Consider the following 24,217-nt stretch of genomic DNA (forward strand, 5'->3'; position numbering starts at 1 on the left):
TTGAAAATTATCCCACTGTCAATTTACATATCTGAGTTCCAATATCTCCTCCCAGCTCACATCGGCTGGCTTATTCAGTTTTCTTAAATCTGAACTAATCCAATTTGATTTTCCACTTTTTAGACCTACTCTTTCTTCCCAATATTTTTATATCAGAATGTTTAGATTCATTGTTCTGCATCTTTCTTCATCACCAAAGGCTCTTCTGGTATATATCATATACAGCAATAAAATCAACAGTAATTTGCCAATCTAATCTAGCATAATTGTAATGTTTCTAAAATCATCCGACAGAAATTATTATATTCCACTTTGGACTGACTGATAAATTCAGTAGATGGATGAAATGGTGTGGCTTAACAAATATAATTATACCTATTGCTATTTAAAAGTATTTCTTAAAGGGATCATTCATATTAACACAGATCTTGTAGTTCAAGTTCTGAATCAGACACTATTTTATTTACCATGTTCATAAAGGAAACGGATAAGGATTTGTGCAACTTCTCACAAATAATTGTCTTCAGAACTACATAGATTTTAAAAGTGGTTTCTGTACCTTTCAATTTCACAGTGACTGTCCAGACCCCAATAAAATGCATACAATATATACCTGAATTCCATGCTCATATCGTGCAAGTATAACTTAGGGCAGCCACAATCCTGGCTTCCATTCCTATTGCTGTTTAAGAGAAGTCATTGTTTACTGTCCATTTTTTCTCTGTTGACGACACTTTGGCACACTGCTCAAGAAGTATTTTAATCCTACTTTAAGCTTTTCCTCAAACTCATGTTCTTTCATGGAGGAAGGACTTACAATTAACAGAACACATATCAAAAATGCACTGTGTTTCCAGTTAAAACACTATAGAATAAAAGGATTGAGATCCTGAGCAAAGACTGAAAAAAATGAAGAGCTGAACAGCTAGAGCAAAGGAAGATCAGGCTGTCCTGGATGCGAAGTAATTTCACAGGACAACTAAGGAGTGATGCAGGATGAATTTTCTGATAAGTTTCTAATTTTAATCTAAATTCATTTTTTCTTAATTCATTCAGACATGGATGTCACTGGCTGGCTGCCCCTGAGATGTTGTTGGTCGGCTGCCTTCTTAAACCTGTTGTAGTCCACATGCTGTGGGAATGCTGTTGGAGAGGCAATTCCAAGATTTCAACCTAGCGACAGTAAAGAAACAGAAATAAATTTCCCAGCCAGGATGGCGAGTGTCATAAATTCACAAAATATAGGAGCAGAATTAGGCCACTTGGCCCATTCAGTCTGCTCTGCCATTCAATCACGACTGATGTGCTCCTCACTTCCAATTTACTGTCTTCTCCCCATAACCCTTCAACCTATTTCCAATTTAAAATCTGTCTAACTCCTGCTTAAATTTAGTGTCTCAGCATCCAATGCACTCTGGGCTAGCGAATTCCACAGATTCACATCTGTTTGGGAGAAGTTGTTTCTCTTCAATTCTTTTAAATTTGTTACCCGTTATCCTAAGACTATGACCTCTCATCCTTAAATGCCCCACAAGGAAAAGCATCCGCTCCACATCTACTTTATCCACACCTTTTATCATCATGAATATCTCAATTTGATCTCTCCTCATTCTTCTAAATTCCAGAGAGTATAAGCCTAAACTCTTCAATCTCTCTTCATACGGCAAACCTCTCATCTCTACAATCAATCTTGTGAACCTCCTCTGAACTGCCTCCAATGCCACACACTACTCCAGGTGCGGTCTCACCAATGTCTTGTGTTGTTGCATCAACACATCCTTACCTTTATATTCTATTTCTTTGGCTATAAAAACCAACATTCCATTCATTTTATTATCTGTTGTACCTGCATGCTAGCTTTCTGTGATTCATGAATGAGGATACCCAGATCCCTCTGCACCCTGAGCACCAGAGAAGTCTCTCCCCATGTAGGCAATAGATCGCCTTCCCATTTTTTCTACCAAAATGCATCACCTCACACTTAACCATATTAAACTCCATCTGCCATGTTTTGGCCCACTCACCTAACCTATTTATATCAATTTCTAAGCTTATTTCCTGATTGCAATTTGTCACCCCACCTATTTTTGTGTCATTCGCAAATTTGGCCATAGACTCTTCTATCCAAGTCATGTACGATCTACAAGGTGCACTGCAGAAATTCATCAAAGATCCACATTCCAAACCCATGACTACTTTCATCTAGAAGGACAGCAGCAGCAAGGAACACATCTCCAAGTTACTCAATGCCTCACAACTAAAATATCTCTCAGGGAGGAGGAAAAATGGTAAGTGGGGGGGGGGGGGGGGGGGGGGTGGGGAGATAAAAAACAGCCATGGTTAAACAAGGAGGTCAAGGGCAATATAAAGTCAAAAACTAAGGTATATAATATTGCAAAGGCTAGTGACTGGCTGGAAGATTGGGAAACTTTCAAACATATACACAAGGATACTAAAAAATTAATATAAACAGCTAAGGAAAAATACGAAAGAAAATCAGCACAAAATATCAAAAAGGATATCAAAAGCTTTTATGGGTATATAAAATGGAAGAGAGTCACTAAGGTAAATGTTGATCTCATGGACAATGAAACCGGAGAGTTAATAGTGGGAAATATCAAAATGGCAGTGATGCTAAATCTATACTTTGCCTCAGTTTTCGTGATTGAGCACAATAGTACCATTCCTATTAGAATGAGCAAGTCAAATGCTATAGAAAGGGTAGAACTTAGAATAGTCAACATTGATAGGGAAAAGGTACTCAGCAAACTATTAGGCTTTGGTGCTTAATCTCACCTGTGTAACTAAGCCTCTGTGGCTTGCACTGCCTTTTAGCCCAAAGGGTAAGGAAAGCAGCTTGTCACAGTTCAGAGCACTGAACAATAGACAATAGACAATAAGTGCAGGAGTAGGCTATTCGGCTCTTCGAGCCTCACTACCATTCATTATGATCATGGCTAATCATCCACAATTGGTATCCTGTTGCTGCCTTATCCCCAGAATCCTTGATTCCATTATCTTTAAGAGCTCTAGCCATCTCTTTCTTGAAAGTATCCAGAGACTTGGCTTCCACCGCCTTCTGGGGCAGAGCATTCCATATGTCCACTACTCTCTGGGTGAAGAAGTTTCTCCTCAACTCTGTTCTAAATGACCTACCCCTCTGGTTCTGAACTCACCCAGCAGCGGAAACATGCTTCCTGCCTCCAGAGCATCCAATCCTTTAATAATCTTATACGTCTCAATCAGGTCCCCTCTCATACCTCTAAACTCAAATGTATACAAGCCCAGTTGCTCCAATCTTTCAGCATATGATAGTCCCGCCATTCCGGGAATTGACATTGTGAACCTATGCTGCATTCCCTCAATAGCCAGAATGTCCTTCCTCAAATGTGGAGACCAAAACTGCACACAATACTACAGGTGTGATCTCACCAGGGCCCTGTACAGCTGCAGAAGGAGCTCTTTGCTCCTATAGTCAATTCCTCTTGTTATGAAGGCCAGCATGCCATTAGCTTTCTTCACTGCCTGCTGTACCTGCATGCAATAGTCACAGAGGTGAACATGTTGCTGTACAAGCTCCATGCTATGTCAATGTCACACTTACAGCATGTACCAGCTCATTACAAGGCAAATACCCTGCATATGCTTCAACCAAATGGCTGTTCTGAAAATCAAAGTGGGTCAATTTTTGGAAGGGGTAAGAGTGACTATGGTCAGTCAGGGGTTACTGCCACACTCCATCAAGGGGCTTGTCTGTCCAGTCCAGGAGTTTGGCCAAAGTCAGGGAGTATTCAAGGATAATGGTTCAAGGATTTATGTCCTTCCAATCTGGGGAGTGTATCACCATCAGTTCTGCATGTAGGTGCAATTAGTCGAGGGATTACAGATACGTGAGTTAGGATGCTGTGGAGACATGGGCCCAGAGACTGGGCATTGTTCAGTCGGGTCCGTCTTGCCAAGTCAGTCCAAAGGATGGATCAGGATCAGTCTGAAGGATTTAGGAATTAATGGTCAGGTATTTCATTAGGAAGCAGTCATGGAATTCTGGAAAAAGAGGGAAGCTTAAATATGGGGTTGGGGGCCATTGTTTGAGGTTGCTTGATGAATCACTATAGTGAAAGGGTCAATTCAAATAGAAGGGTGAGATCTCACTAAGCACTGGAGTGGACGTGCAGCTGCAGGATAGAGATTTTCACAAGAAACAATCACTTTGCCCTCAACGTGAAATAGTATATGGCTAATAAGGCAATTTGCAAACCATGGGCTCAGGTGATAAATTGCAGAGATTGACAATTATGTAAAGGGGTTAAATGTAAATGATGAGAGGTGGAAAAATAATCTGGAGCACCAAGACAGAAGTGCACACAAAGTGTAGGGAATCATTCCATGTCGAAAGCAGAGCCTGCAAGTCACTCTTAAACCTTGCCATCTTCAATCAGAATTCAATTGTATAATAATGAGAGTAACTTATGTTTTTTCTCTTCAGGAACACAGTAGAATATTTTGGACATGACGCCCTACTGGGGACAATTGCATTGAACATGCATCCATTGATTCAAATTGCAATTCATTCACAATTCATTCTGTTTGCAAGAATGAACATTAAACACATGGCCTCAAGCAATCATGACCATTACACTAACAGCCTCTTTGCCATGATAGATAAGCAAGTCCACTCCAATAGAGTCATTGAGTTGTACAGCACAGAAACAGACCCCTCAGTCCAACTCATCCATGCTGACCAGATAACCTAAATTAATCTAGTCCCATTTACCAGCATTTAGCCATATTCCTCTAAACCTTTCCTATTCATATACCCATCCAAATGTCTTTTAAATGTTGTAACTGTACCAATGCCCGTCACATCCTTTGGCAGTTCATTCCATACATGCACCATTCTCTGTAAAAAAAGTTCCCCTTAGATCACTTTTGAATTTTTCCCCTCACTTTAAATCTATGCCCTCTAATTTTGACCTCCCCTACTCAAGGGAAAAGGCCTTGACCAGTTAAAGCCATGCCTCTCATGATTTAATAAACTTTTATAAAGGTCACCCCTCAGCCTCTGAAGCTCTAGAGAAATTAGCTGGACCTATTCATCCTCTCCCTATAGGTCAAACCCTCTAACCCTGGCAACATCTTTGTAAATCTTTTAACCCTTTTAAGTTTAACAACATCTTTCCTATATCAGAGAGACCAAAACTGAACACAGTTTTCCAAAAGTGGCCTAACCAATGTCCTGTACAGCTGCAACCTCCCAACTCTTATACAGAATACACTGACTAATAAAGGCAAGCCTTCTTCACTACCATGTCTACCTGTGACTCAACTTGTAAGGAACTATAAACCTGCATGCCAAGGTCTCTTTGTTCGACAACAGTCCTTTGGACCTTACCATTAAGTGTATAAGTTCTGCCCTAGTTTGCCCTTACAAAACGTAGCACCTCACAGTTATCAAGATTGAAGTCCATCTGCCACTCCTTGGCCTATCGGCCCATCTAATCAAGGTTCTGTTGTATTCTGAGGTAACTGTACTTCTTCACTATCTACTCAACCACCAATTTTGCTCTCATCTGTAAACTTACTAACCATGCCTCCTACATTTACATCCAAATTGTTTATATAAGTGACAAAAAGTAGTGGACTTAGCACTGGACAATGCTAAGTCTCATGTATGTTTCCCATTTTTGAATCACATTTCATGCTTGATAATGGAAGACAATGTTTTCAAGTTGCAAGTGCGCAACGACAGGGACTCTGAAATTCAAGGCTGGCTTTTTTTGGGAGCAAGTGGTATGATGGATTAACGGCAGTATTTTAATTCCCACCCCCAGTGTAACATTAGTACTTTGGTTTTGTAACAGATAGCAGCTGGATAATGTTACACACCTCAGAGTTCCTTAGCATGGCACTGGCATCCATGCGAAGCTTCCATACCACACTGTGTTAGGGCAGAACATGATTCTTCATTGCAATTGATGTGAGGGCTCAGACTACCATTACTGAAATGCTGTTCTACTTCGGACATTGACAAATTATTGGCTCATGTATTTGACATGGACATTGCAGTTGGTGGGAATCCTTAAGGTCTTGCTGCTTAGGTGAACATTGCATCAAAGGAGTTAGTAATTACGATGTCAGCTGCACGGCCTTCAGAGAAAAAAAGTAGCAGATGAGGCCTCAAGGAGGCAGAGGAGAATGATAGGACCCCATATATACCAATCTCCCTCTCATTTTCTACATCGCTTGGAATCACACAGCAGGTACAGACTAAGGATGTCTTGGGTCATCATCACAGAAGCATGTCATCTGCTGGATCTTGATGTCCAGTCAGAAAGAATGGATTGTATAACAGACTGATATCTATGTTGAGTTAGGCAGCAAACGTCTTTGAAATTTAAAAGGGTTTTATTGTTAATCTGTAGTTTAACATAAACACCAGTTTACAACTTTGTCTTATGAATCCTTTCCCTGTCTAGAATCCCTACATCACTGGGGAGATACACAGCTCTTCTTTTCACGCAATTAAACTAATTAAGCAAATGCCAATTAATAAACACTGTCCCCATCAGGGGCAGACAGAATGGAAATCTTTATTTTAAACCACCATCCAATCACCTATGTCACTAATTAAAATATTACTTAACAAGTGCAACCCACCAGGGGCAGTTTTAAGATTTTCATCTGTTTTTCAAAATGGTTGACAAACTTTATGATGAAATTTCCCATTCCTCAGTGATGCCCACTTTTCACTTTGCGTGAAGAGTTTTCCACTTGCTGTTTAATTTCACTCTGTTGTGAACTGACAGCAGTTTTAACTTTTCACAGATTTAGCAGGGACCCAGAGAGATCTCTATGCCCAATGCTAGTTTGCTTGTGACCGTGTGCTGTAGCATGGCCTAACTCTGATGCAATTGATTGTTATGGGTTACATGACAAACTTGTGAAAGTTCAGATAACCTGGTGTTTCCAATCCAGAATTCAGTCTGTCATGGGTATCTTTCCATTGGATTTCTTGTTCTGCCAGAGGGAAAGGACTAATAATTTTGTCACAACTGAGATTTCAGATTATCTGATTCTGACTCATCACCATTTCACCATTTCACTATATAATTTTGTGTTCCTTGACACTGGATGTTTCTGTAATGCAGAGCAATATGCAATTACTAAATTAACAAACAGAGAGAAGACAGGAGAATTACGCTAAGTCACAACACTCATTTGGACAGCCAGTGCAGACACAATGGATTCCTTCTATATTGTAACATATTTGTGATTCAATAATTCATATAATTCAGTTTAAATAATGGTTTTGCTATTTTAACGGAATTTCTTTACCTTTTCCAATGTTAATCTAGCACAAAGTATCCGCCATATTATTTGTTCATACATCTCTATTCTTAACAAATGATCAACATCTCCAACCTTCAGTTTTTTCCAGTACGGTCCCATATCTGCTGCAAGGCAGAAGCTACAAATCTAAGTAGCTGCGTAAAAGATAGTAGTGAAAAATAAAACTCAACTCCCTTCTAATCCTTTCACCAATTATCATAAATCAATAGCCCTTAGTTATTTACCTTCCTACAAATAGAAACTGGTTCCTTTTAATCTATTCTGTATTGGCTGTTCATAATCTTGCACATCTCAATTGGAACTTTCTTCAACTGTCACTGATCCCAAGAAAAGAATCTTTTTTCCAAAGGGAATATAGTATAAAAATAGGGAAGTCTTGCTAAAACTACAAGGCATTAGTTAGACAACTGTGATCAATTTTGGACACCTTACCTGAGGTGATATTGGAGGCAGTCCAGAGGAGGTTCATTAGATTGGTACTGAGAAAGGAGGGACTGACTTACAAGGTTAGGTTGAGTAGGTTAGGACTGTATTCACTGGAGTTCAAAAAAATGAGAGGTGACCTTATCTAAACACAAAAGATTTCTCAGGGAACTTTACAGGGTAGATGTGGAAAGATTGTTTCCCTTTGTGGGAGAGTCTTGGATTACAAGTATAATCGCAGAATAAGGAGTTCCCTATTTAAGATAAAGATGAGGAGCAATTTCTTCTGACAGAAAGGACTGAATCTGTGGAATTCTTCACAACGGAGAGCTGTCAAAGCTGGGTTGTTAAGTATATTCAGGTTGAGGAAAACAGATTGGTAATCAGTAAGGAAATCCGGGATTATGAGGAAAAGGCAAGAAAGTAGAGTTGAGGATTATCACGTCAGCAATGATCACCTTGAGTGGTGGAGTAGACTCGATGGACTGAAAGAAAGTGGTGCTGGAAGTACACAGCCGCTCTGGCAGCATCCAAGGAGGAGAGCCGACATTTCGAGCATAAGTTCTTCATCAGGAAGAGGATCCCTGATTAAGAGTTTGTGCTTGAAACATCGACTCTACTGCTCCTTGGATGCTGCCTGACTGGCTGTGGTCTTCCAGCACCACACTCTTCGACTCTGATCTCCAGCATCTGAAGTCCTCACTTTCTCCTCCTCGATGGGCTGATAGGCCTATGTCTGCTCCTACATCTATGGCCTTAATCCAGACTATCCAGTCTTTCCTTACCACTAAAATTCTCTATTCCTGGCAATGTTTATCATAAATCTCTCTTGTATCTGCTTTGGTATGATCATATTATTCCAGTAAAATCAATGACCCAAATGGTACACACTTCTCTAGCTACAGTCTACTAATGTTTAATGGAATTTTGGCATAATTTCCTTACTTTTAGGATGAAGGCCTCGAACAAGAAATGCAAGTATCTTTTATGCCTTCTTGTCATCTCTTCTACCTGCCTATCTCTGGATGTGTAATCCAAGGTCACTCTGCGCTTCTGCACTGCTCAAAATTCCACCTTCAGTCACAATTTGAATTCCATACACCAGCTTTCTGTCCACCTGATTACTCATCTGATATCCTCCTGCAGCCTTCTTCCTTATTACCAATCACATGTCCAATGTTTGTATAACCTCCAAAATTCTTAATCAGATGAATTTTTACAATCTCTGATCAGTCTGTTGTGTGGGATCTTATTAAAAGGCTTGCTAAAATCCATGTAAACATTTCAAACACATTATCCTCCATGTTATCTTCTGAATAAATTCAATCAAGTTAGTCATTCATGACTTTCACTAAACAAATTCATTCTGACTATTCTTAATTAAAAATCACACACCAAGTTATAGTCCAACAGAATTATTTGGAAGTATAAGCTTTCAGAACGCTGCTTCTTCATCAGGTGGTTGCGCAGCATGATCATAAGACACAGAATTTATAGCAAAAGATCACAGTGTCATGCATGTAACTGATATGATTTATTGAACCAACTTAGATTGCTGTTAAGTCTTTCATCTTTTAGAATGGATTGCAGGTTTCAGTTCATTAATATGTAAATCCCAGAACTTCTTTCAAATCAGATTCTTGAGATAACTTATGAAAAAAAGTGACATCTCAGCTCAGACAATGCGATAAAGGTGTGACATTAGAGTCTGTCTGTATTTCAATCTTGAGTCAGACTGATTCTATTTCTAAAGGAGGAATTTATAAAATTCTAACATGGATTGACTGCCTGCAGATTGTGTGCGACCAATAGGGCACCCTTCATTGTTCAGTACTTCCTGGGAGCAGAAAAAACGACACCATGTTCTTCATAGCCTGCAACACATCATCGATGAGTATGAGTACCTCTCCAGACCTTCTCTCCACGTCCACTTCTTGCCTTTAAACAAATGCCAAACCTTAAACAGACCACTGTTTGCAACAAACTGCCCAGCCTTCAGGACATCAACCACAATACTACACAACCCTATCAGGGCAACCACTGCAAGAATGTCAGAGTGTTGACATGAATATTACCATTACACATGGGGACACCATTCACCATGTAAGCGGCAGGTACTCACATCACTTGGCCACCCTGAGGCATGGTACATTGGTGAGACCAAGCAGACACTACAACAATAGATGAATGGACATCACATAACAAGCGACAGACAGGGGTGTTCCCTCCCAATCAGGGAACACATCAGTGGTCAGAGACATTCGGATCTTCAGGTGACCATCCTCCAAAGCAGACTTCAGAATAAGCAACAACGCAGATGGCTGAGCAGAGGCTGATAGCCAAGTTCAGTACCCATGAGGATGGCCTCAAATGGGACCTTGGGTTCATGTCACACTACAGATGACCTCACTACAATATACGCTCTCACACACAAACTCACAAACATACACATACATGCACACTCTTACATACTCACACACACAGACCCTCTCTCAGACACACACATACATACCTGAGAGGCGCACACGCAAACACACGCCCACACACACTCTCTCTCCCTCACATACATGCACACATACATAAAAGTCTATGGGGTGAATTTGCATTTGCGGAATTGTAATTGCAGATACATTCTATTTTGTTCAAAAAACACAATCTGCAAACAGTCAATCCATGTAACATTTTATAAATTCTTCCGTTGGAAATAGAACCGGTCTGACTCAAGATTAGGATACAGACAGACTAACCTCATACCTTTAATGCATTGTCTGGGCTGAGATGCCACCTTTTTTTATATAAAACCTTGTTATCTCAGGAATGTCATTTGAAAGAAGTTTTGGGATTTACATATTAATGAACTGAAACCTGCAACCCATTCTAAAAGTTGAAAGACTTAACAGCAATCTACTTGGATGCATGACACTATAATCCTTTGCTATAAATTCTGTGTCTTATGCTCCTCAGCTACCTGATGAAGAAGTAGCACTCCTGAAACTAGTACTTCCAACTAAACCTGTTAGACTATAACCTGGTGTTGTGTGATTTTGAACTTTGTCCACCCCAGTGCCTCCACGTTATTCTTAATTAGTCAGTATATTCAAGGCTGGGGAGGACAGATTTGTAATCAGTAAGGAAATCGGCGTTCATGGAGTCATAGTGTCATACAGCACAAAACAGACCCTTCGGCCCAACTCATTCATGCCGTCCAGATTTCCTAAACTGAATTCATCCCATTTGTCTGTGTTTGGCCTATATCCATCTAAACATTTCTTATTCAGGTAGCTGACCAAATATCTTTTAAATGTTGAAATTGCACTAGTCTCTATTACTTCCTCTGGCAGCTCATTCCATATACACATCAACCTCTGTTAAAAAAAAACCTGCCCCTCAGGTCACTTTTAAATCTTTCCCCACTCAATTGATAACCTTTAATTTTAGAGACCCCTATCCTGGGGAAATACATTCTCTTTTTCTCTCATCTATGCTTCTCATGATTTTATAAACTTCTATAAAGGTCACCCCTTAACCTCCTACGCCCCAGTGAAAAATATTCCAGCCTTTCCTTATAACTCAAACTTTCTAGTCTCAGTAACATCCTTGGAATTCCATTTTGCATCCTTCCTGTTTAATAGCATCCTTCCTATAGCAGGATGGCCAGAATTGTATGTTGCCTTAGCAATGTCATGTACAGATGTAACATGACCTCTCAACTCCTGTACTCAATGGTCTGACAGATGAAGGCAAGCATACCAAATGCCTTCTTCACCACGCTGTCCCACCTGTGACATCACTTTCAAGGAACTATGTACCTGCAGTCTATGTCTCTCTGTTCAACAACACTATCATTAACTGTGCAAGTCCTACCCTGGCTTGTCTTACCAAAATGCAACATATCGCGTGTATATGAATTAAACTTCAAATGCTACTTCTTGATTAAAAGGTAGGAAAGTGGAGTTGAGGATTGTCAGATCAGCAATGATCATATTGAATAATGCAGTAGACCAGATAATGAATGAAATTGTTTCTCAAAACTTTTTCCAGAAACATGAAATTACTAAGTCAATCCCTCTTTTTGAGAACAATGTAAGCAATCTTCCAGCATGATGTTAGGAGCCAGAAAAAAATGATGGTCACAACTTCTGCTAACCCTCCACCTGACAGCATGGGATAAATTTCATTTTGGCTCAATAATTTATCTAAACATGTTCAAGGATGTTAAACACCTCACTATTTCTTATTATGTTTACCCCATCTACTATTTCATACTTCTTCAAATACAATATCTGCTTTGTCTCCTGTGAAAACAGAGGTAAAATATTCATTAATAATCATACCCACATCTTTTACCTCTTACTTTCACATTACTTCCTTTGGTTTCTATTGGTGAAGTAACAGAAGTCTTCCTTTATGTTTAAGTCCAGGGTTATATGTGAAACATTAAGGAACAAACTTTTAATTAAGTACCCATCCTAGAACACGACAACAGATCAGATCACTTTGTCCATTCAAATATGCCATTAATCATCATCTAATCAAATAAGTCAGCACCGACAATGTGTAACCTCTTTGTGTAATTTCAATTTACATGAACACAAAATATTACACGAGTACTGTCTTAGTACAGCAAAAGAATTGGAATGGATTGATTACAGAGGAAAGATTGGAAGCCATACCATAAAAGGCTAAATTAATGTCCCCTTTCACCCCCCCTTAATATATGCTGCTGTTTAGGACATCCAAGAGCGAAAGCAGATACCTTCATTTTCATTGCCTGATTTCATTGAACCTTTAAGTGCATTTCCATTTCCTGGGAAAGTTGGCACTCAGGTGTCACTTAGCTTCACAATAACCTTTAAAGAAATTAACAGATTTCTGCCTTGGGCACCGAAAGCTTTGGGCTGGATTTTCTGAAGTGTTTTGGGAACTAACATTAGGGCTAATAGGGTTCTGACCTGCACTTTTTGGCAGCAAGAATTATTATGCAGTCTTACAGGGGACAGCCTCCCGATTGGTTGCCTCCATTGAATATAACTATATACAGTACTAAGGCTGGCAAGATAGGACATTTGTGGAATCCTACAGACTCAGGTCCCAGTATCATTTGATCTCACTATAACATAGCTCCTTAAGCATATGATCAGCAGTAGTTATTAAAATAAGTGCATAGTTGAAACTTTGCTCCACGTTTCAGAGACAAGATCAGGAAGTCCGAAACTGTCAAAGGGAGAGATGGGCAAGTAGGAGACCTTGAACTTTCCAGGTTGGTTTAAACAAAAAAATTAATGAATTGACGGGAGAAAGCTCCACTGACTGGAGAGAAAAATCAGGGAGGGCTGTTAGGATCAGAGTGCTGGCATTCCTGTTCTCAGTCTCCTATGTAGACCAAAGAGCCTAAGGATCCAAATCAACCCTCCCCAACATAGGCTGGCACAGGATTGCAGACAGGTTTCCTAAGGGAGCAGGGGCAACCCTACCATTGTCAGAATGCTGGCCACCCTTGTAATGATCCATTAATCTATAAGTTGATGGCTTCATTTCTGTGGAGTGCCAGCTGTTACACACCCCAGGCTGTCTCTTGCCCCACGCTAGGAAACTTTCCTTGAATCAAGGAACCAATCCAAATGCTTGCTGTGTTATTGCTTCGTCCCCTCCTGCCCACCCCTTAGTTTCTATTCGACCGTTCTGCGCCAGTATAATTCAGTCTTTTGTCTTTCCCCTGAAATATTTGATCAAGAGTTACTGGGCAGGCTCCTTGGAATTACATGTACCTTTGTATCACACACCTGTCCCTTTTTTGGCTGCCTTTATGAGGATCTGTATGTCATATTCTTGTAAAATGGTCCAAAATAACAATGATGATCAAGAGATTGAAGCACTACCGAATCAAGAGATTAATACTACCCAATACCAGAAGCTAATAATGCAGCTTTGTCAAGCTATTTTGAATCAGAAGGTCACAAGACTTTGATGTCATTTACATCAGTTGAACATTGTTCACAAAACTGCAGGAAGAATCATATGTAGAAGCAAGAGAAAGTTGGATAAGTAAGAACTTCTGAGGCTCTGCAAGTAAATCATACGAGACAGCCAAACCTGCTGCAATAATGGCAGTTCAAGGGATGATTACAGCAGAGATAGTACTACCTTCAAGACTGGAAATGGAGTAGACAACCTGTACTATACTTGGTAAAACTCTAGATATTTTATTATTTAGAATAAAATGTGAAACTAATTATGCAGTTACAGCTTAACTAAGGTTTTGAGTTCACAAATAATTTATAAATCTGATTGAACATACCAATAAAAATCATATGTTACATAAATACACATACATATTTCATGTAATGAGGCTCTATTCAAAACAAAAGAACCTCCAATCAATGGTTTTACCTTCAAACACACCCATGCTGGTAGATATCTTTAATCAATCTGTGCCGATGTGTTGTGACACACCTCTGAAGCAGTTGGGTTTGGACCTGGGCCTTGGCTCAAAAGAAAGAGTACATATGTGAGTATATTTAATTTTTTCCAAATATTGCATGATTCTGAATTCTAATTGCACTACTTAAGCCAAAGTTATTATGATACAAATACAAAATACATTAACTACAAAGAGAACACAGTAAGGCTTCAAAGTCTTTAATATCCTGTAATGGCAAAGCAGACTGTTCACTTAGATGCTTGATAAAGAAACACAATTCCAGGCAGTTTTCCCAATAGTGGATTAGTGGTGCTGGAAGAGCACAGCAGTTCAGGCAGCATCCAAGGAGCTTTGAAATCGACGTTTCGGGCAAAAGCCCTTCATCAGGAATAAAGGCAGTGAGCCTGAAGCATCTCTCCATGCTTCAGGCTCACTGCCTTTATTCCTGATGAAGGGCTTTTGCCCGAAACGCCGATTTCGAAGCTCCTTGGATGCTGCCTGAACTGCTGTGCTCTTCCAGCACCACTAATCCAGAATCAGGTTTCCTGCACCTGCAGTCATTGTATTTACCTAGTTTTCCCAATAGTGTCAGGTAGCCTGAATCCATTGCATTTAACTGCCCAATATAAGCTAGCACATTAAAGCAATCACATAGACTAAAAATGGACAGACAATTCATGGTGCTATTTCTCTGAGCCAAGTTTGGAAAATGCCATTAGCATCAGTCACATAGAGAAGGTTGCAGGATAAGCCATAATCACGGCGCATCCATTGCAATTTCAGAGAATTAACTGTTCTGAATTACAGCTGTAACTTCAGACAGCAAAGGAAACATTTCTTATTGAACATTAAAGGATATCTACAATCTAATGCAAAGCAGCTCATTTATCTTGGGATAGTGATTAGCATGCATATCTATTTTAGTTCTTAGATTAATTACATACTTTTCCATGATCTACTCCAATTCATTCCTCACTCCAAGTATGCAGCAAACATTGCCAAAAATAAACTTGCTCCTAAATTCTGAACAGGCAACTAAGAGGCTTGCAGCAATGGCATAACCTCCACTTGTTCACTAGAAAATGGTTACTTAGCCATCACTGGATCAAAATCCTGGAACTCCTCCCGAACAGCACTGCCCATAGTACCATAAGAAACAGGAATAGGAATAGGCTATTCAGTTCCTCAAGCCTCTTCCAACATTCAACAGGATCATGAATGATCCAACATTCCTCATGTCCATTTTCCTGTCCTGTTTCACTGGAACACTTGATTCCCTTACTGATCAAGACTCTCTCAATCTTAAACATACACATTGTGAATGTACCTGTGCCAAATGGACTGCAGCCATTTAAGAAGGCAGCTGACCTTCTCAAGTGCAATGAGGAGTGGGCAATAAAACTTGGCCTAGCCGACAGCAATCACATCCCATGAGTGAATTAAAAATTTTTCTCTCAAAGCAATGCGCCTGCAATAATGGCTGAGTACAAGGTACTAGATTGGATATTTAGTTGTTTGTGGCTCAAGTCTGTTGATTGTTCAATAAGATCAAGGTTGACCTAACTCCAAACCTGTCTTTGCCCCACTTTTACATGCTGAAAGTCTTTGCTCCAAAATGCTATGTCAGGAAAAAAATGATTTGATTTGAATATACTTTTCCCTGACTGGAATCCTTTTGAATCATACTCTTGACTTATTTCAAAATACACATGCTTTTAGTTATACATACATTTATTACTTTATTATCTCTCATTGGTCTAAAAAGTACCAATATGGGCAAGATCTTATACAGTTCCAATCGATGTGGACTATGGTGAGATATGTGGCAGAATCAGATGAGAAGTGTGGTGACATCAAGAGCACCAGGCCCTTTCACATCGAGAATACCTCACATTGTATCGTGTAGCATTATCATAGTGCTAAACAGGTTAGATTTTGAACAGCTTTAGCAGCTCAAGACTGAGCAGTAATGAGGCGCCATGGACCATCAATAGCAGTAGAATCATATTCCAACACAATCTGCACCTCATGGCCAGGCATAGCGCCACTTTATCATTAGCATTAAGTAAGGTGGAGAACCAACCCTGGTTTAAAAAGAGTGCAGGAGGGTATGCTAAGAGCAGCATCAGGTATACCTAAAAATGAAGTGTCTACTGGACTACCTGTATGCTAAACAGGACAAGGAGAAAGTAGTAGAAAAAGCTAAGCAATACCACGTCCACTGGATCAGATCGAAGCTCTGTAGTCCAACCGCATCCAGTCATGAATGGTGAGGGACAATTAACTCATTGGAGGAGAAAACTCCACAATTAAAACCATGCTCAATAATAGGGGAGCCCAGCATATCAGCAAAAAGATAAGGTTGAAGCATTCATAACAATCTTCAGTCCATGATCCATCTCATTATCCTCTCAAAGTCCCCAGCATTACAGATGTCAGTCTCCAACCAAATCCATTCACTCCACATGATACCAAGAAACAACTGTAGGTACTCCATACTGCAAAGGCTGTGAACCTGGACAACTTTTCAACAATAGTACTGAATACTTTAGCTCCAGAATTTGCCTCACCCCTATTCAAGTTATTCCAGTAATTACAACATTGGCATCTAGCCGATAACGTGGAAAATTTTCCAGGTATATCCTGTTGAAAAAGAAGTAGGACAAATCCAGCCTGGCCAATTACCACCCCACCAGATTAACAGGGAAGACCGTGGAGGAACAATGGCAGATATTTCTGTGTATAATGCAGAAGATGCAGGATCAGTTCATTCCTAAAAGGAAGAAAGATCCCAGGAGGAGACATGGGCGGCCGTGGCTGACAAGGGAAGTAAAGAAACATATAAGGTTAAAAGAGAAAAAGTATAACTTAGCGAAGATAAGCGGGAAAACGGAGGACTGGGAAGCTTTTAAAGAACAACAGAGGATTAGTAAGAAGGAAATACGCAGAGAAAAAATGAGGTACGAAGGTAAACTGGCCAAGAATATAAAGGAGGATAGTAAAAGCTTTTTTAGGTATGTCCAAGGCAAAAAAATGGTTAGGACAAAAATTGGGCCCTTGAAGACAGAAGCAGGGGAATATATTACTGGGAACGAAGAAATGGCAGAGGAATTAAATGGGTACTTCAGATCTGTGTTCACTGGGGAAGACACAAGCAATCTCCCTGAGGTAACAGTGGCTGAAGGACCTGAACTTAAGGGAATTTCTATTTGCCAGGATTTGGTGTTGGAGAGACTGTTAGGTCTGAAGGTTGATAAGTCTCCGGGACCTGATGGCCTGCATCCCAGGGTACTGAAGGAGGTGGCTCGGGAAATCGTGGATGCGCTGGTGATTATTTTCCAGAGTTCAATAGAATCGGGGTTGGTTCCTGAGGATTGGAGGGCGGCTAATGTTGTGCCACTTTTTAAGAAGGGTGGGCGGGAGAAAGCAGGAAATTATAGACCAGTTAGTCTGACCTCAGTGGTGGGAAAGATGCTGGAGTCTATTATAAAGGATGAAATTACGGCACATCTGGATAATAGTAACAGGATAGGACAGAGTCAGCATGGATTTATGAAGGGGAAATCATGCTTGACTAATCTTCTTGAATTTTTTGAGGATGTAACTCGGAAGATGGACGAGGGAGATCCAGTGGATGTACTGTACCTGGACTTTCAGAAAGCTTTTGATAAAGTCCCACACAAGAGGTTAGTGAGTAAAATTAGGGCGCACGGGATTGGGGGCAAAGTACTAGATTGGATAGAGAATTGGTTGGCTAATAGGAAACAAAGGGTAGTGATTAACGGCTCCATTTCGAAATGGCAGGCAGTGACCAGTGGGGTACCGCAGGGATCCGTGCTGGGACCGCAGCTTTTTACAATATATGTAAATGATATAGAAGATGGTATCAGCAATAACATTAGCAAATTTGCTGATGACACAAAGCTAGGTGGTAGGGTGAAATGTGATGAGGATGTTAGGGGATTACAGGGTGACCTGGACAAGTTAGGTGAGTGGGCAGATGCATGGCAGATGCAGTTTAATGTGGATAAATGTCTGGTTATCCACTTTGGTGGCAAGAACAGGAAGGCAGATTACTACCTCAATGGTATCAAATTAGGTAAAGGGGCTGTTCAGAGAGATCTGGGTGTTCTTGTCCACCAGTCAATGAAGGCAAGCATGCAGGTACAGCAGGTCGTGAAGAAGGCTAATAGCATGCTGGCCTTCATAACAAGAGGGATTGAGTATAGAAGCAAAGAGGTGCTTCTGCAGCTGTACAGGGCCCTGGTGAGACCACACCTGGAGTACTGTGTGCAGTTCTGGTCTCCACATTTGAGGAAAGACATTCTGGCTATTGAGGGAGTGCAGCGTAGGTTCACGAGGTCAATTCCTGGAATGGCAGGATTGCCTTACACTGAAAGACTGAAGCGACTGGGCTTGTATACTCTTGAGTTTAGAAGACTGAGAGGGGATCTGATTGAAACGTATAGGCTTATGAAAGGACTGGACACTCTGGCAGGAGGGAACATATTTCCGTTGATGGGGGAGTGCCGAACCAGAGGACACAACTTAAAAATACGGGGTAGACCATTTAGGACAGAGATGAGGAGAAACTACTTCACCCAGAGAGTGGTGGCTGTGTGGAATGCTCTGCCCCAGAGGGCAGTGGAGGCCCAGTCTCTGGATTCTTTTAAGAAAGAATTGGATAGAGCTCTTAAAGATAGTGGAGTCAAGGGGTATGGAGATAAGGCTGGAACAGGATACTAATTAGGAATGATCAGCCATGATCATATTGAATGGCGGTGCAGGCTCGAAGGGCAGAATGGCCTACTCCTGCATCTATTGTCTATTGTCTATTGTCTATTATTCTTAATCATTAGTAAAGTAATACAAAGTGTCACCAACAATTCTATCAGTGGCATATGCTCAGCAATAACCTGCTCACTGATATTCATTTTGGGTTTCACCAGCACACTCAGTGCTTGACCTCATTACAGTCTTGGTTCAAGCATGAACAAAACAGCTGAATTCCAGAGGTGAGGTGAGAGTGACAGCCCTTGACATCAAGACCACTTTTGACTGAGTGTGAAGCCCAGCCAAAACTGAAGTCAATGGGAATCAGAGGGAAAACTCGCTGCTGGTTGGAGTAATTTATGGCGCTGTGATTGTTTGAGGTCAGTCACGTCAGCTCAAGGTCATCCCTGCAGGAGACTCTCAGGGAATGTACTATGTCCAGCCATCTTCAACTACTTAATCAATGACCTTTCTTCCATCATAAGGTCAGAAGTGGGGATGTTTGACGATGATTACAAAACACTCCAGTGGCTTCCACAATTCCTCAGATGATGAAGCAGTACATATCTAAATGCAGCAAAACCTGGGCACTATGCATGCTTGAGCTGACAACAGCAGGAAATGATCATCTCCAACAAAAGAGAATCTAACCATCGTCTCTTTACATTCAAGAGTGTTCCAATCACCGAACCCCCCATTGTCAAAATCCTGGGGGTTTTCATTGACCAAAAACTGAACTGGAATGACCATAAATTCAGTCACTACAAGAGTAGGTCAGAGGCTAGGAATCCTGCAGCAAGTAACACACCTCCTCCTGACTCCTTCATCGACAAGGCACAATTCAGGCATATGATGGAATACTCTCCAATTGCCTGGATGATTGCAGGATGCTTGACACCATTCATGATAAATGGAATTCTTTCCCTAATGACATTGCGGGTCAAACTACAGCATATAGAGGTGGGATCAGTTAATTATCTCATAATAGAGGATCCTCTAGGAAATTCTAGCATGCTAGAAATTCAAATTCAGTTTGATGTTCTGGAGTTAAACAAAGGTAATTGCATAGGCATGAGGATAGATTTGGCCCTAGAGGATTGGGTAGGAAGATAAAAAGGTAGGGCAGTTGATGAGCAGTAGCAAATATTTAAGGAGATATTCAATTCCTCTCAACTAAAATATATTCCAGAGAGGAATAAAGATTATTGGGGAGCAGGGGTGGAGGTGGAGGGAAAACATCCATGGGTCAGCAAGGAACTAAAAGATAACAAAGACAAAAACTAAGACATCCCGTATTGTAAAGGGGGAGGAAGTGAGGACTGCAGATGCTGGAGATCAGAGTCGAAAAGTGTAGTGTTAGAATAGCACAGCTGGCCAGGCAGCATCCGAGGAGCAGGAGAGTTGATGTTTAGAGCATAAGCTCTTCACTGGGGTACAAGGGGTGGCCCAAGGAGGCTGACAGATAAATGCGGTTGGGGGTTGTGGGACTTGGTGGGGGGATGGGGAGGTGACTGGGAATGCAATAGGTAGATGAAAGTGGGGTTGAAGGTGATAGGTCGGAGAGGAGGGTGGAGCGGATAGGTGGGAAGGAAGATGGACAAGTAGGACAATTCAAGAGGGCGGTACCAAGTTGGAAGGTTGGATCTGGGATAAGGTGGGGAAAGTGGTGAAATCTACATTGATCCCGTGTAGTTGAATGGTCCCAAAGCAGAAGATGAGGTGTCCTTCCTCCAGGCATCGAGTGGCTAGAATTTGGTCATGGAGGCGGTCTAGGACTTGCATGTCCTTGGACGAGTGGGAGGGGGAGTTAAAGTGTTGGGCCACAGGGTGCTGGGGTTGTTTAGTGCGTGTGTCCCAGAAATTGGCATTCTGTCTTCCCAGTGTAGAGGAGACCACATCGAGAGGAACGGACACAGTAGATGACGTGTATGGAAGGCGATGGCTTAGTGCTATGATGACTAGACTATTAATCACTGGACTGTTAATCCAAAGACCCAGGTTCGAATCCCACCATGGCAGATGGTGGAATTTGAATTAGATAAATATCTAGAATTAAGGATCTAATGACTACTATAAATCCATTGCCAATTGTCGGAAAAACCCATCTGGTTCACTAATGTCCTTTAGGGAAGAAAGTCTGCCATCCTTACCTGATCTGGCCTACATGTGACTCCAGACCCACAGCAATGTGACTGACTCTCAACTGCCCTCTGGTCAATAAATGCTGCCTAGCCAGCGACGCCCTCATCTTGTTACAGAATTTTTTAAAAGTACAGGTAAATCTCTGTTGGATGTGGAAGGATCCTTTGGGGTCTTGGACGGAGGTGAAGGGAGAGGTGTAGGCACAAGTTTTGTACTTCATGCAGTGACAAAGGAAGATGCTGGGAGTGGACGCTGGGTCGGGGGGTCATGGACCTAACAAGGGGGTCATGGAGGGAATGGTCTCTGCGGAATACAGATGGGGTGGGGAGGGAAATACATCTCTGGTGATGGGGTCTGTTTGTAGATGGTGGAAATGGTGGAGGCCCGAGGTCAGGGCCACACTTTCACAGACCTGCCAAGGACCCTTGCTGTTCTTCATCCTTAGAAGAAGCCACACACTCAACAAATGCCTTTTCTCCACCATTTCGGACATCAAGGAACATAAGTACACCAGATTTCATGTACTTACCTCCAAATCCAAGATTCCTCAATCATCCCAGAAGCTTCTCCCAGCCTCTGGAACCGCTCAGATGCCATTAGTTACCTGGTCACTCCAGCCATCACCACCGCAGTAAACGATGACATCAACTCCGCCCTGCTGCCCCACAGACCACAGCCACTGTCGACTATTTTGTCTCTGCGATCGCCGCAAGACAACCACCTCTGCGACCGCCGGACGATCCATTGCTGCTGAAACCACCACAAAGTCTATCCGGCAGGACACATTCACCCTTGTAGCTGCCGCTGCCTCAGCCACTTCTGCCCACAATGACACCACTCATGAACATCGTGTGTTACATCACTTCCACGGATACCACTGAAGGCACCGCTTCTGAAACCTCGACCCCCAGAGCGAGCATCACTTCCATTGACATCACCCACAATCCCAAAACCACACCTAATCCAGAGACAGTCTCCACCCCCACTTCCAACTCCAACCCCTGACCAGGTCCCAGCTCTCAGCCCTGCCGCCATGTTTTTACCATTTCCCCAGATCTCCCCCTCACTAAGAACGAACAATCAGTCCTCAGTAAAGGACTAACCTTTCACACTCGTTGCAATATTGAACTTTTCTTCTGCCATCTCCACCTCTATGCTTATGTTTTCCATCAGGACTCCTGCCCACCCTCTAAGGACAATTTCTCCCACCTCCAACACACCTGTGCTGGTCTGTTACCCACCCACGATCTCTTCACTTCCAACTGCCAACGTGACATTGACCGCCTCAACCTGTCCACCCCCCTCACCTATTCCAAACTCTCACCCTCGCAGCGCACAGCCCTCCACTCCACCACTCCAACCCCAATCTCACCATTAAACCAGCAGCTGGGGGGGGGTGGGAGCACAGTGATAGTCTGGCACACCGACTGCTGAAGCAATCAAGGGCCTCCTACTGCCCCCTTGACCATGACCTCACCAAACCATCATCTCCCAGACCATCCACAACCTAATGACCTCAGGGGATCTCCCACCAAAAGCCTCCAACCTTATAGTCCGGAAACCCTGCACCGCCCAGTTCTACCTCCTACCCAAAACTCACAAACCTGACTACCCCGGTTAACCCATTGTCCAGCCTGCTCCTGTCCCACCAAACTTATCTCTGCATACCTGGACACTGTCCTGTCCCCCTTGGTCCAGGATCTCCCCACATATGTTCAGATACCACCCAGGCCCTCCACCTCCTCCATGACTTTCATTTCTCCGACCCCCAAAGCCTCATCTTCACCATGGATATCCAGTCCCTGTACACATCCATCCGCCACGACGAAGGCCTCCAAGCCTTCCATTTCTTCATCTCCCGCTGACCCAACCAGTACCCTTCCACTGACATACTCATTCCATTGGCTGAACTGGTCCTCATCTTCAACAATTTGTTATTTGAATTATCCCACTTCCTCCAGACCAAAGTGGTAGCCATGACCACCCACATGGACGCCAGCTATGCCTACCTCATCATCAGGTACATGGAACAATCCATCTTCTGTAGCTACACCAACATCATTCAACACCTTTTCCTCTGCTACATTGTTGACTGTATTGGCGCCACCTAATGCTCCCACGAGGAGGTTGAACAGTTCATCAACTTCACAAACACCTTCCACCTCGACCTCAAGTTCACCTGGATCATCTTGGACACCTCCCTCCCTTTCCTGGACCTCTCCATCTCCATTTCTGGTGACCAATTCAACATGGACATCTACTTAAAACCCATCGACTCCCACAGCCACCTGGAATAAACTTCCTCCCACCCTGCCTCTTGTAAAAACTCTATCCTTTATTCCCAATTCCTCTGCCTCCACTGCATCTGCTCTCAGGAAGACCAATTCCACCACAAAACATCCCAGATGACCTCCTTCTTCAATGATCACAATTTCCCCTCCCACATGGTCGATGATGCCCTCCAGTGTATCTCCTCCACTTTCCACACTTCTGCTCTTGAACCCCACTCCTCCAATCACAACAAGGACAGAACCCCTCGGTCCTCACCTTCCACCCCAAACTCCAGATACATCGCATCATCCTCCACCATTTCCACCACCTACAAACAGTCCCCACCATCAGGGATATATTTCCCTCCCCACCCCTATCTGCGTTCCACAGAGACCATTCCCTCCGGAACTCCCTTGTTAGGTCCACGACCCCTACCAACACACCCTCCACTCCCGACACCTTCCCGTGCTACCGCAATAAGTACAAAATCTGTACCCATTCTTCCCTTCCATTACCTCCATCTAAGGCTGCAAAAGACTCTTCCACATCTGACAGAGATTTACCTGTACTTCCACACATGTCATCTACTGTGTCCGTTGCTCTCAATGCGGTCTCCTCTACATTGGGGAGACAGGACGCTAGCTTGCGTAACGTTTCAGAAAACATCTCTGGGACATATGTACTAAGCAACCCTATCCCCCAGTGGCCCAACACTTTAACTCCCCCTCCCACTCCGCCAAGGACATGTGAATCCTGGGCCGCCTCCATCACCAAACTCTAGCCACCCAACACCTGGAGGAATAACCACATTTTCCGCCTTAGGTCCCTCCAACCACA

General features: G+C 42.3%; 1 long non-coding RNA gene across 1 annotated transcript in view; it reads right to left on the reverse strand.

Annotated features, from left to right (window-relative positions):
• Positions 1-364: 364 nt before the first annotated feature.
• The window catches only part of LOC140453211 (uncharacterized), a 76,841-nt gene continuing 52,988 nt past the window's right edge, over positions 365-24,217 (reverse strand). The window contains exons 3-4 of the long non-coding RNA XR_011952325.1: positions 14,164-14,260; positions 365-1,173 (exon numbers count right to left, since the gene is read on the reverse strand). This is a non-coding gene — a long non-coding RNA (uncharacterized lncRNA). The remainder of the gene's footprint in view (positions 1,174-14,163; positions 14,261-24,217) is intronic.

This window comes from Chiloscyllium punctatum, chromosome 26 (assembly GCF_047496795.1).
Source record: "Chiloscyllium punctatum isolate Juve2018m chromosome 26, sChiPun1.3, whole genome shotgun sequence".
Classification (NCBI taxonomy): Eukaryota; Metazoa; Chordata; class Chondrichthyes; order Orectolobiformes; family Hemiscylliidae; genus Chiloscyllium; species Chiloscyllium punctatum.